This window comes from Peromyscus californicus, unplaced genomic scaffold (genome assembly GCF_007827085.1).
Source record: "Peromyscus californicus insignis strain IS unplaced genomic scaffold, ASM782708v3 Scaffold_12__1_contigs__length_115047231, whole genome shotgun sequence".
NCBI classification, from domain to species: Eukaryota; Metazoa; Chordata; class Mammalia; order Rodentia; family Cricetidae; genus Peromyscus; species Peromyscus californicus.
In genome coordinates, this window is record NW_026294413.1 from 73,931,166 (window position 1) to 73,942,818 (window position 11,653).

The window sequence follows — 11,653 nt, forward strand, 5'->3', positions numbered from 1 at the left end:
GCAGGGGCGGGGCCCGAGGTGTCTCCGGAGGGCTTCCGGGAGGCCGCGCGCCGCGGGGGGTGTGGCGCTAGCCTAGGGTACTTGGCCCCGGAAGTCGCCGGGCAGCCTCCAGGGCAGGGCAGGGCAGGGTTTGGGCTGGGCTGGCCTCTGGGAGTGCTGCGGCGGCTTGTGGGCCAAGGCTATCGACAGCCCATCTTTTCGCAGCGGCACGGCTACAACTTTTGCTCTGACCTGGCGCGTGGGGCAGGGAGCAGCCGCTGCAGAGGTAGCAAGTCCCCGACTGGACGGCGAAAAAGAGGGAATTTAAAGCATTGAGCTGTGAAGATAGCGTTTTGCAATGGGAAAGAACTTCGTTATCCCGTTGGGACTTCCAAAGTCCCTTTCGCCCTCTTCCTCCATCCCGAAAACTGGAGGCATAAATGACTAACAGGTGCTGGACTGCTACGGGCACACCTGGGGGAGAGTGACAGAGATGGTGGCGGCTAAGCAGCACATTACTGATTTGTGATTGTAATTGTGTTAGGTTGAGAAGCACCGAGAAAGAGTTCACGGGATCCTCTCTCTCGTGTGACATGCATACTAAGCAGGTGTAGAAGACTAGAGCCTCACCTCAGCATGCATTTGAGCATGTGGCTTACCTCTGTCTGCTGTAGTCCACAGCTGGTAGTTTGCTGCCTAGCTGAGCTCTGAGGCACAAAGGTCGTGTAAATAACTCACATGCATACTAATCAAGTTATTTGTTTTGTTTTTGCTTTAAGTTGTTTGTAGGGGCTGGCGAGATGAGTTAGCTGGTAGGAACACGTGCTGCTAGGGTTAGATTCCCAGCACCCATATGGCAGTTCACAACAGTCTGTAATTACAGGTCCAAGGGATGCTACAAGCTCTTCCGGCCTCCAAGGACTTCAGGAATGCACATGGTGCACAGACAAGCGTACATACAGGCAAAACACCCATATATATTTTTAAAAAAATAAAATGTATTAAAATAGTTTTATTTATTTAAACTGGTTTATAGAGCTAGTCAGGTGTGCCCACGATTAATGTTTTCAGGGATAGGCTTCTATGACAGAAGATGTTGGCATATATGAGACCTCAAAGCTTACCTCCACAGTGACACACTTCTCCAACAAGGCCACATCTTCCATTTTAGTGCCACTCCCTTTGGGGGCCATTTTCTTTCAAACCGCCATAGTCATGGTGTTTGAGCACAGCAATAGAAACCCTAAGACAAGTTTGTGCCTGGATGGTGGGGTATTGCTGTGACAGACCTGACCATGTTGTCTTGGGGAGGATTGTGGGAGGGAGGACTTTGGAACTTTAGACTAAAAATGTCCTTGAGTCTTGAGAGCGCAGTGAACTCTTCTGTAGATGCTTGAGAGATAAGAATGTTGAGAGCAGTGCAGATGGTGAAGGCCTGGCTTGTGAAGTTTCAGAAGGAAGCAAAGACCCTACCAGGCCATTGGAATTAAGAATTTGTGGTTCTCGTGAGCTGGGGCTGAAGAATCAGCTGTGATTAACAAGATACCAGAACTACTAAAGTGAAAACGTTTGCTTGGCTAAAATATGCCGTTCTGGTCACCTGGAGCTGAGAAATTATCAGTGATTAAGAGACCAGTATCATTGAGGTAAAACCTTCTGGGGAGTGTTTCCTTGAGAGCACACAGAAGCAGTGTTTTAGAGGGGGCCAAGGTTGTAATGACAACTGAATGGTTTTGAAGGCATGAAGGGGTCATGGAGAACAGCTGAGGCTCGGCACTGTGAGAGGCCATTGGTGAAGGTGCAGCCACAGTAGCAGTTGAAGACCCAGGGTTGGAGGGTCCTGCAGAGACTTTGCACCTTGGCACCATGAGGAGAGCCTAGGGAGAAGCTCTTGGTGAAAATGCAGCCTAGCTTCAGTGGAAGACCCCAGCATTTTGGAGATGACCACCAAGAACAGCAATAGCTGTGGAGCGAAGCCATTTGGAGCCTAGAAGACAAGCTGTGTGTGTTGCAGAGGACAGAGCCGGGAAAATGATCCAAGTCCTTTAGAGGAGCAAAGATACTGAGGGCCCCAGACATTGGACATTGTGTTGTTTACACTGTTGGGAATTTGGGTTTTGCACAGTTCAGACTGTGACTGTGCCCTACTTCTTCCCTCTTTGAAGCAATAAAGTACTTAGCTTATTTTTGATTTTACAGGAGCCCACAGTTGAGAGACTTTAAACTTAAAAAAAAAAAAAGATTTTGGAGTTTTACAGAAAACTTGGATTATAAAATAGATTGGATATTTTTTAAGGGACTGAAATTCTAATGTGTTTGAATTTGTAAAGACTTTGGGACTTTTAAAGTTATTTATATTTTTTATGTGAGATCTTGAAGATGAATAAGTAAGCAAAGGTGTGGCTTAATAGTGATGTATTTTGTATGTCAAGTTGAGAAGGGGTCAGTTGTGCCAGATGTGGGGGATCATCCCCCACTTTTACAACCAGGGCACTCTTGAGCAGGGAGAAGTAGGAAATATTTAGATAAAAAGAGATACCTAGGTGATGAGAGGAAAGACAGAAACATAGGATAGCCTTGAGAGGGCCTAGGTCAAAACCCACCAGCCCAAAACTTTATTCAAAAGGACTTTTTATAGCAATGCCAAGGGGCGGGGGGGGGGGGGGGGGGGGGGGGGGGGGGGGGGGGGGGGGGAACCTCCCCCTGCTAGATATAACCAAGTGTAGACCCTTCCAAACACCTGCTACCCAGGCCCATGACCCAATCATACTCTTATGCAGACCTGCTGGGTAAAGCCACTAGGAAACCTCGGTGGGCTCCAACAGCCGGACAGTAGGGAGGCAGAGGCAGGTGGATCTCTGTGAGTTCAAGGCCAGCCTGGTCTACAGAGTGAGTTCCAGGACAGCCAGGGCCACACAGAGAAACCATGTCTTGGAAAAAAAATCAAGCTGTAAGGCATTTTCTTAATTAGTGATTGATGTGGGAGGGCCCAGCCCATTGTGGATGGTGCCATCCCTGGGCTGGTGGTCCTGGAATCTAATAAGAAAGCAGGGTGAGGAGGCCAGTAAGCAGCACCCCTCCATGGCCTCTGCATCAGCACCTGCCTCCAGGTTCTTACCTTGTTTGAGTTCCTGTCCTGACTTCCTTCAATGATGGACTACACTGTGGATGTGTAAGCTGAATAATTCCTTTCCTCCTGAACTCGCTTTTGGTCATAGTGTTTCATTGCAGCAATAGAAACCCTCACTAGGACAGGGCATTTGAGTTGCCATAGGCGTGTACATGGAAAGGTTTCCTAAAGCCAAGCTAGTGAGCCACACCAGTAACCTCAGGACTCAAAAGATAGAAGCAGGGGAATTGCCACAAGTTCAAGGCCAACTTAGTCTATACATGGAGTTCCAGGCTAGACAGGACTACCTCATGAGACTCTATCTCAAACACAAAGGCATATCCCCTCCTGATAACTTACAGGAAAGGGAAGTAAGATACGTGAGTGTGACATAATCCCATCTCTCCTCTTCAAAAAAACACAAAAATAAAAATTTCCAAACCCAGGCCTAGTAGCATACACGTCCAATCCTAGCGTTTGAGAGGCTGAGGTAGGAATGTTGCAAGTTCAAAGCCAGCCTTTGCTACACAGCAAGTTCAAGCTGAGCCTGGGCCACATGGAGAGACCCTGCCTCGAAAAAGCAATACAGTCATCACGACAATCATATTTTCAAATATATGGATACATTGTTTGAAGATATACATTTATCAGGCCAGTGTTCTGAAATCTGGGGGAGAGAATCATGAGCTTGAGTCAGCCTGGGCTACACAGTGAGAGTCTATCACACAAACCAACATATATAGGGGCCTGGAGAAATGGTTATATGTGGTTTTTTATATATATATATGTGTGTGTGTGTGTGTGTGTGTGTGTGTGTGTGTGTGTGTGTGTGGTTAAGAGCACTTGTTGGTCTTACAGAGGACCCAATTTGGTTCCCAACACTCACATAGTGGCCCCCAACAATCCATAACTCATTCTAGGGAATCTGATGCCTTCTGACCTCCATTGGTACCAGGCGTGCACATGGTACACATACATACATACATGCAAGCAAAACACCCATACACATAAACAAATCTTAAAAAGTTCAGTAAATATAATATATACATATAAATATGCACACGTGTGTTTCAAAATACATAGTTCCTAAGCATTATCTGGGAAATGGGCCAAAGGAACATGATCTGTTCAAATCATGAAGGAACAATACCCAAATGGTTTCACACACTCCTCAGAGAACTGTTGAAGGGAAACTCTCAGAGTAATGTGGCTTATCCTTTCTCTTCGGAATACAGCTGTCTCTTAAAACACACATAACCCCAGTGTAATAAAGAGAGGCAACTTGTCTTTTTTCTGTATTGTTAGTTGACAATGAATTTGGTCACACTGAAGGGCTGATTGGATATTGTCTCTCAAAAAGTTATTTTCAAAAATAAATAAATCAGAATTGTGGTTCAGAGAGAAGGTCCATAGGGTCTAGGAGGTCACCAGCAAGCTGGTGACCTGACTCAATCTCAGGGCCATGGGTAGAGGAGGGACAGAAACAACTCCCATCAGCTGTCCTCTGACCTCCAAACACGAGCTGTGACAGGCATGCCTTCTCCCCTCATCTCTCTCTCTCTCTCTCTCTCTCACACACACACACACACACACACACACACACACACACACACACACACACACACACAAATAAAATGTTACAAAAAAGTGAGGTTTGGTTTTTTGTTTTGTTTTGCTTTTGTTTTCGTTTTTTTCAGAATGCGAAGCCCTCCTTAAAGCCAGGGGGCTGTTATTTTGTATTTCCCAGCTGACACATAAAGGAGTCTTAAGCTTTTTTGACACAGTCCTTCAGCCGTCTTGAATTCTTACAGTAACAAAGTAAATTCTGGCTTCCTTTACAATTGGCCAGAAATGTTTCTGACATCTGAGCACCAATGAGTTCTCTTTGTAATCCAGTATTAAAATCTCAGTAATGACCTCCTGGGTCAGATGACATCTCTTGGAAGTCACTTTTCGACTTAGGAAATAGTTTCCCTTTTATACTTTTCACTTGACATGGCGATAATGTTGTTGTAACACAGGAATAGAACTAATTCACTACAATGCTGCAGGCATGTCTGCCTGCTGTGAAATTCTACAAAGAAAGCTACCTCCGTGAGCAAAGACTTCACAGGAAAAGAAATGGCCTCAGAGCAGGGGAGTGATACAGCTACTCCTCTATCTGGGTAATTGGTATTTTTGTTGCTTTGTAATATTCTATGATGCAATAGCCACTTGAAAAAAAAAAACAACACAACTGCTTGTTGTTCTCTTTTGAATAACAAAAGGGCACATCTTAACTTTTAGAAGAAAAACACTCTTCTCATTAAACCAGTTAAAAAGACCAACAGCAATTTCAAAACAACATCTTAAAGCAACTTCGCGGAATTTCCCCCCAAGAAAAGTTCTTTTCCAAGTCTCGCTATCAGCAAGACATTTTTCTCTTTTTGTCTAGGTTTAGAGGAGAAACTGATCTGCGTACGGACCTGCATGGCAACCGTGGGAATGAAGACATTAATAATGAAAAGATGCTTTCAGTTCCCTTAACTCAGCAGGATGACACGATGTGCCATAGGCACAAACACTGAATAATTTAAGTATTTGTGTAGTTTTATTTTACATGTCATGTGGTTCTTAATCCTACTAATCTTATCTATTATACATAAAGTGCTGGATGTGTGTGTCCTTAACTTTTTTCATTCTAGTGGAAAGAACGGACATATCTCAAATCTGAGGGCTGTTATAATTTAGCCGAAGGATGAATATTAGTAAAACAGTAATTTTACTCCCTAACCTGGTACACTCTAAGATTCCTAGTTTAGAATGCTTTAATTAACGTTGATTATTCCTTTGAATGGAGGAATTGGGGTGGTGGTCTGTTCTTTAACCTTTTGCCTTCTTTTGAGAACAGTAATTGGCAGTCTCAACTGCAGGCGCAGACCAGAGGCCTCCGAAGCACACAGGGTTATGGTCAAACAGCGCTCTTCCCATTACTTTCTACCCTGTTCTAATTTCATAACCAGCCTACAGACCTGAATGCAGGGCTGGTGAGAGGCCTTGGGGAGAACTACCTTCCTTTCATTTGAAAGCTGTTGAAAATTATTGGTCTCCAAGTTAGCTGTGCCCTTAGCTGTTGATAGATACTTCAGAGACTTTCCGCCAGTCTCTGGGGCCAGTCTCATCCGACCACAGCTGAATCACTGCTGCCTTATCATGCTCCCGCAGGCCACTGCTGCCATTTCACTAAGAAAGTGAACTATTTCTTAGCTGTGCTTGCCACTCTGTTGGAGCCCACTAGGTTTCCCAGTGACTGTACCCGGCAGGACTGCTTAAGAGGATGATTGAACCACGGGCCTGGGTACCAGGTGTTTGTAAGGATCTACACTTGACTGTAACTAGCAAGTGGGAGGGCTTTTGCGCCACCCCCTTGACACTGTTATAAATAGACCTTTGGCGTAAAGACCGGGCGGGTGGATAAGGATCCAGGCTAATCTGCGTTTCTTTCCCCTCTTTATTTCTAGCTAAGTCTTATCCCTCATTCCTCAAGAGTCCCTGCGGTAAATAAATGTGGGGACTGGTCCCCCCACACCACCCTATCCAACAAACAGTATCTGAACTCACCCTCACCTATTGCCCCCAGTCCAGTTCTCTGTGGCTCACACCTCCCTTCACCCAAGAGACTCAGGCAGCCTGTTTCAGGGGCTCTGGACCTTCACGGTCATGGTTGACCCCTGGATATTCCATGTGCCTCGGCTGGGAATCAAGCCTCGGAGTTGAAAAACATGCTCCATTGCAAACTCTCCCTTCTCTGTGCTGTCCCCATGGCCTTTGGTCACAAAAGAATCCACACTACAGCTCCTGTCCCCCTTGAGTGCAGCAGGCTCATCCTTCAACTAATGTGATGGTGTCTCTCTCCTCCTCTCTGCCCTCCGGCAACAGTCACCTGCTGTGTTCCCAAAGCTGGACCTTTCACCTCCTTAGTGCTCCTGTCACTTTGTTCCTCTGTGGCATTTCTTCCCGCCATGCCCTTCAGGACATTTTTTTCCCCCTCTTGGTATGTTAGTCCATTTTCCATTATTTTCTTCTTCTAGTAACAAATTCAACTCAAAATATTCAATTAATGGTGATTGTTTTTAATGAATGAGTGAATTTAGAGATGAATTGTTTGAAGTTCCCAAAATGTGCCTGGTGATTTCTAGCCCCCGTGGCTGTGCTCAAGATTTTGTAGCCTGTGCCTGGAACCATCATTCTAACCTCCTTTGGTTCTAACGCCCCTTTGGTTTTACACGGCATGCACACTTCCCCATGAACAACCAGCCTCTATCAGATGTCTGTACTCGCACTTCTTTGGAACATCCCTTTGCTTGTCTGTCTGTGACTTCTTACTGAAAAGAGTTTTTTATTAGACATGGATCTATTTTTTTATGGGTGTCTGTGCATCATGAGCGCGTAGTGCCTCCGGAGACTGTAAGAGGGTGCCAGAACTCCTGAAACTGGAGTTTAGAAAGACCTATATAAGCCACCACATGAGTGCTGGGAACTGAATCCCTCCCGGGTCCTCTTTGAGAACAGCAAGTGCTCTCTCACAAAGCCATGTTTCTAGCCCCTGTGAAAGAGTTCTTAAGGGTAGGAATGCTTTGTGCAATGCATTTATTCTAAAGTTATGGGTCCAAGATTGAGTTGTGCTACATCTTTTAAGAATGTAGCTCTCAGCCGGGCCGTGGTGGTGGTGCAGGCTTTTCATCTCAGCACGTGAGAGGCAGTGTGAGTCTGAGGCCAGCCTAGTCTACCTAGTGAGTGCCAGGACAGCCAGGGCTACATAGAGAGACCCTGTCTTCAAAAACCAAAAACCAAAAAAAAAAAAAAAAAAGTAAAAAAGAAAAAGAAAAAATGTAGCTTTCTATTAGTATAAACATATTTAACTATATAGAACTTTCTTTTATTACATAGATGGTATACTTGGGGCTTAAGATAACATTTCTTAAAATCATAACTTACAGATAAGATTTTATCATTAAAATGAACATTTGGAGGCAATGTTTACAATAAAACAGCAGTTTATATGGTTGACTGCATTATTTTGGCTTCAGGTCACCATCGCCTGCATGAAATGTGTTAGTAAAAGGACATTTTTCAAGGCTGGGACCAAGGCTCTGAAAAACTTAAGTAGACTTTGTAGACTTGAATGTTGCATTAAAACACAAATCATCTGAAAAAAAAAAAAAAAAAAACAACTGCAATGCTCATTGGAGTGGATGGGTCTCTACTCCTAATATATACTTTGATTTGCACCTCAATTTTAGTACGTGTTCAAAACTGCCAATGCAACTGTCCGTGAGGAAAGAGAACGGTGCAGTGACCTTTCTAGGTAATGTTGCGTTTCTCCACAGTAATGGAAGTCTCCAAAGCGGACAGGGGCAGCTGCTTCTCAGGGTTCCCACCAGAGAAACCTTTGAAGTTCCGGGAGTGGCTAATGGTTCCTTTGATCCTCACTGACTTCTTGCACTTCAAGGAGCTTTGGAGGAGAGCGGTTTTGCTTATCACTGGGACCTATTGTTAAGCAAAAGAAAAGCAACTTCCTAGATTTGTTGAGGTAACTGGAGCAGGTGAGGGGCTTTTCCTGGCCAGCTGTGGGAGCTGCTGCTTAGAGACTGAGCGCGTCCCTTTGGCCTAGTCTCTAACTCATTTGGAAATGAGTTAGAGTTACAAACACATTTGCAAATTGGTTAATTGTCATGACATTCCTGCTGGTATAAAGATTTTTAATTCTTGGCCCTTTAACAAACATAATACATGCTCATTCAGAGAAAACACTAAAAACTCTAAAGAAAAAAAAAGCATTTTGCACAGAGTAGCCCTCAAAGACAATTATATTATAAGTCTTAATTATATTAGACCAGGCTGGCCTCAAACTCACAGAGACCCACCTGCCTTGCCTCCTGAGTGCACCACCGCAGCCCTCTACTTCCTATATCTTAATTAAATAAATACATAATATATTTTATATCAATTTATTTCAAATCATGCAGTTTGTATACTTAAAAAATAGTTTTGAAAAGGAGAACCTGAAACAGGCTTTATTCACAGCGAATATAATTGTGTATATAGCTAGGTGGTGATGGCACACACTTTTAATCTCAGCACTCAGGAGGCAGAGGCAGGTAGATATCTGAGTTCAAACCAGCCTGGCCTAGTGGAGCAAGTCCAGGACAGCCAGGGCTACACAGAGAAACCCTGTTTCAAACAACAACAAAATTGTGTACATTAAAAAAATATAGTCCAAAGTTCAATCACTGAGCATACTTTTCACTCATTAATTAGACAATTAAATATATGTTGGACATCAATTAATAAGTAGCTAATATTGCCAGGCGGTGGTGGCGCATGCCTTTAATCCCAGCACTTGGGAGGCAGAGGCAGGCGGATCTTTGTGAGTTCGAGGCCAGCCTGGTCTAGAGAGCGAGATCCAGGAAAGGCGCAAAGCTGCACAGAGAAACCCTGTCTCGAAAAACCTAAAAAAAAAAAAAAATAAATAAGTAGCTAATATTAATTAAAATAAATGAATATTTTCTTGTGTCTTTGAAGATTATTTGTAATCATTAATAAATCCTATTTTATTCACTGATTATTAGAGATGTCTCTAAAGTATTAGAGATCAGTCAATATATCAAAATTGACCCCCCCATAAAACATTTGAAAAACAATTTTAAAGTACAGAGGAGTGGGGTAGTGAGAGACAGAGGGGGGGAGAGAGAGAGAGAGAGAGAGACAGACAGACAGACAGACACAGACACATAGGACAAAATTGAGGAATTGACACCAGACACAATACTCCTAGCATCCCCTGGACCACCATCATCACAAGATTCTCATTTATTTCAATATGAAATAAATATTTTATTTATAAAGAAATATTTATTTGTTTCATGTTTATTTATTGGAATGCTTTGCTAGAGTTGTGCAGAGGTCAAATATGATCAGGATATCTCATTTATTCACTTGCTCCATTACATTGAATGAACAACTGTTGCTTCCCTGCTAAGCACTCTCGGGTGCCAAGGAGAAAAGGGAAAACTTAGCTCTGCCCTCACAAAGCCCAAAATCTGGACAAAGAAGAGAAGAGGAGAGTTAAGGGTGGGAGGCTGGGGTGTGCAGCATACAGCTTCGTGCTTAACTACTATCCTTGAATGCAAGAGAACCTGGATTCTGTCCCCAGCACCACAGAGATTTCAACAGCACCCAGAGAAAAATTACACTAGGGAGAGCCGTGCCAGGAAGAATGCGAGCAGCACAGACCATGGAGACTTCCAAAGAAAAGCAACATGGTATCAGAGACTTAAAGGGTAGGCAAGAGTCAAACCAGAGAAAAGGCACATCTGTTTTTAACCCAAGTGACCATGTGTGTGTGTGTGCGTGCGTGTACACACATGTGGATGCATGTATGTGCACCAAATTTACATTTCTACTGGAATGTATGATTACCTGCTTTAATAATTAGACAACATTGAAAAGAAAATTTGGCTCACTGAATACACAAGGAAATTTTTTAATTAATAAAAATGTGAATGTTTTATACCCATAGTAACTGAGACAGCAAAGAGAGAAACTGACTGGAGATACTAAGGCAAAGTCTCTCCGATAGGCTAACTGGCTGCATCTTCCATCACTTGGGTAGTACTGGGGCTTAGTAGCTGAAATTTTTTGACATTATTTGGGGGGGTGGATAAGGTATATAACTATTTCTCCTTGATCCTGGCTCTCCTTAATATTAGGCCATAGTATTTTATAAATGATGTTGGGGGTTAACCTCATTTCACAAGTCATAATACTGATCTGTGTCATTTTTCATGATTTAGTTTTAAAGTTAATTGAGGAGTCAATGAATTTTAGAAAAGTTAGAACATTAAATCAGTAAAAAGTGATGATGATTTAGCTAGAGAAAACACAAGAGGGCAATCTTGTGCAGCAATGAAATGTTTGCATAAGATGAAACATAAGCCAACATTTTTCATCGACTGTGAGTTTTTCCATAGGAGATGCTTACAGTCTTGTTAATATGTATTGTCTTGTTGTTAACCTATAGAAGGGTAAATTTGCAAGAAAATTTAGCATTGATATCCATATAACGAATTCTGGATTGGAATTGTGCTGATCTTGTTTATAAATCCTGAAGAAAAAAAACACTGAATCTATTTTTTATTTGACTACTGTATTTGTTGGCTTCAATTTTTAGAAAAGCAAGGAGATAAATATGATATAGAAGGCATATAGAACAATTCCTCTTTTCTATAGGATTTGGTATAAAAAAATCACACGCATATAAAAATGGAACTCGGTGTGTGTGTGTGTATGTGTGTGTGTGTGTGTGTGTGTGTGTGTGTGTGTGTGTGTGTGTGTGTGTTTAGTCTGATTTATTCTGTGATGGGTTTCACTATGTTGCCTAGGCTTCTCTCTTGCCTCAATTTCTTAATTCAGAGATTACAGACCTGTGCTACCATGCCCAGTAAGACTTTTATTCTTTTATTCATTTTGTTTTTCTAATTATGGGTGTGTGTGTGTGCATGTGAGTACAGGTGCAGACAGACA

General features: G+C 43.0%; 1 long non-coding RNA gene across 1 annotated transcript; it reads left to right on the forward strand.

Moving 5' to 3' along the window:
- Positions 1 to 52: 52 nt before the first annotated feature.
- LOC128107489 (uncharacterized) lies at positions 53 to 2,638 on the forward strand. Its single transcript, XR_008217102.1, has 2 exons — positions 53 to 430; positions 863 to 2,638. It is a non-coding gene; the product is annotated as an uncharacterized LOC128107489 (long non-coding RNA).
- Positions 2,639 to 11,653: the final 9,015 nt, after the last annotated feature.